Source organism: Triticum aestivum, chromosome 3D, assembly GCF_018294505.1.
Source record: "Triticum aestivum cultivar Chinese Spring chromosome 3D, IWGSC CS RefSeq v2.1, whole genome shotgun sequence".
NCBI classification, from domain to species: Eukaryota; Viridiplantae; Streptophyta; class Magnoliopsida; order Poales; family Poaceae; genus Triticum; species Triticum aestivum.
In genome coordinates, this window is record NC_057802.1 from 35,986,691 (window position 1) to 35,989,886 (window position 3,196).

Below are 3,196 nucleotides of genomic sequence, written 5' to 3' on the forward strand. Positions count from 1 at the left end.
TGTTTCACGACTAATACCGCCTAGAACACCATAGTGTGATGGTGTGTCCGAACATCATAACTGCACCCTATTGGATATAGTGCATACCATGATGTCTCTTATCGAATTACCACTATCGTTTATGGGTTAGGCATTAGAGACAACCGCATTCACTTTAAATAGGGCACCATGCAATTCCGTTGAGACGACACCGTATGAACTATGGTTTAAGAAACCTAAGCTGTCGTTTCTTAAAAGTTTGGGGCTGCGACGCTTATGTGAAAAAGTTTCAGGCTGATAAGCTCGAACCCAAAGCGGATAAATGCATCTTCATAGAATACCCAAAACAGTTGGGTATACCTCTTATTTCAGATCTGGAAGCAAAAGTGATTGTTTCTAGAAACGGGTCCTTTCTCGAGGAAAAGTTTCTCTCGAAAGAATTGAGTGGGAGGATGGTGGAGATTTGATGAGGTTATTGAAACGTCACTTCAACTAGTGTGTAGCAGGGCACAGGAAGTTGTTCCTGTGGCACCTATACCGATTGAAGTGGAAGCTTATGATAGTGATCATGAAACTTCGGATCAAGTCACTACCAAACCTCGTAGGTCGACAAGGATGCGTACGACTTCAGAGTGGTACGTAATCCTGTCTTGGAAGTCATGTTGCTAGACAACAATGAACCTACGAGCTATGGAGAAGCGATGGTGGGCCCAGATTCCGACGAATGGCTCGAGGCCAAAAAATCCGAGAGAGGATCCATGTATAAAAACAAAGTATAGACTTTGGAAGAACTACTTGATGGTCGTAAGGCTGTTGGGTGCAGATGGATTTTAAAAGGAAGACGGAGAATGATGGTAAGTGTCACCATTAAGAAAGCTCGACTTGTCGTTAAGATGTTTTCTGACAAGTTCAAGGAGTTGACTACGATGAGATTTTCTCACTCGTAGCGATGCTAAGAGTCTGTTGGAACTATATTAGCAGTTACTGCATTATTTATGAAATCTTGCAGATAGGATGTCAAAAACATTGTTTCCTCGACGATTTTCTTGAGGAAAGGTTGTATGTGATACAACCAGAAGGTTTTGTCAATCCTGAAAGATGCTAACAAGTATGCAAAGCTCCAGCAATCCTTCTAAGGACTGGAGTAAGCATCTCGGAGTTGGAATGTACGCTTTGATGAGATGATCAAAGATTTTGGGTTTTTACAAAGTTTATGAGAAACTTGTATTTCCAAAGAAGTGAGTGGGAGCACTATAGAATTTTTATGAGTATATGTTGTTAACATATTGTTGATCAGAAATGATGTAGAATATCTGGAAAGCATACGGGGTTATTTGAAAAGTGTTTTTCAATGGAAAACCTAGATTAAGCTACTTGAACATTGAGCATCAAGATCTATAAGGATAGATCAAAAACGCTTAATAGTACTTTCAAATGAATACATACCGTGACAAGATTTTGAAGGAGTTCAAAATAGATCAGCAAAGAAGGAGTTCTTGGCTGTGTTACAGGGTGTGAGTATTGAGTAAGACTCAAGACCTGACCACGGCAGAAGAGAGAGAAAGGACGAAGGCCGTCCCCTATGCTTTAGACGTAGGCTCTACAGTATGCTATGCTGTGTACCGCACCTGAAGTGTGCCTTGTGTTGGAGATCGTTCCAGAGTTTTAAAATTTTCTACGCATCACCAAGATCCATCTATGGAGTTTACTAGCAACGAGAAGGAAGGAGTGCATCTACATACCCTTGTAGATCGCGAGCGGAAGCGTTCAAGTGAACGGGGTTGATGGAGTCGTACTCGTCGTGATCCAAATCACCGATGACCGAGCGCCGAACGGACAGCACCTCCGCGTTCAACACACGTACGGAGCAGCGACGTCTCCTCCTTCTTGATCCAGCAAGGGGGAAGGAGAGGTTGATGGAGATCCAGCGGCACGACGGCGTGGTGGTGGAAGTAGCGGGGATCCCGGCAGGGCTTCGCCAAGCGCAAGCGAGAGGCAGAGGTGTCACGGGAGGGAGAGGGAGGCGCCAGGGGCTGGTGTGCGGCTGCCCTCCCTCCCCCCACTATTTATAGGGGTCCTGGGGCGGGGGCGCCGGCCCCCTGGAGATCCCATCTGAGGGGGGGCGGTGGCCAAGTGGGTGGCTTGCCCCCCAAGCCAAGTGGGGCGCCCCCTACCCCCAGGGTTTCCAACCCTAGGCGCAGGGGAGGCCCAAGGGGGGCGCACCAGCCCACCAGTGGCTGGTTCCCCTCTCCACTTTAGCCTATGGGGCCCTCCGGGACAGGTGGCCCCACCCGGTGGACCCCCGGGACCCTTCCGGTGGTCCCGGTACAATACCGATAACCCCCGAAACTTTCCTGGTGGCCGAAACTGGACTTCCTATATATAATTCTTCACCTCCGGACCATTCCGGAACTCCTCGTGACGTCCGGGATCTCATCCGGGACTCCGAACAACTTTCGGGTTTCCGCATACTAATATCTCTACAACCCTAGCGTCACCGAACCTTAAGTGTGTAGACCCTACGGGTTCGGGAGACATGCAGACATGACCGAGACGACTCTCCGGTCAATAACCAACAGCGGGATCTGGATACCCATGTTGGCTCCCACATGTTCCACGATGATCTCATCGGATGAACCACGATGTCGAGGATTCAATCAATCCCGTATACAATTCCCTTTGTCAATCGGTACGTTACTTGCCCGAGATTCGATCGTCGGTATCCCAATACCTCGTTCAATCTCGTTACCGGCAAGTCACTTTACTCGTACCGTAATGCATGATCCCGTGACCAAACACTTGGTCACATTGAGCTCATTATGATGATGCATTACCGAGTGGGCCCAGAGATACCTCTCCGTCATACGGAGTGACAAATCCCAGTCTCGATCCGTGTCAACTCAACAGACACTTTCAGAGATACCTGTAGTGTACCTTTATAGTCACCCAGTTACGTTGTGACGTTTGGTACACCCAAAGCACTCCTACGGCATCCGGGAGTTACACGATCTCATGGTCTAAGGAAATGATACTTGACATTGGAAAAGCTCTAGCAAACGAACTACACGATCTTTGTGCTATGCTTAGGATTGGGTCTTGTCCATCACATCATTCTCCTAATGATGTGATCCCGTTATCAATGACATCCAATGTCCATAGTCAGGAAACCATGACTATCTGTTGATCAACGAGCTAGTCAACTAGAGGCTCACTAGGG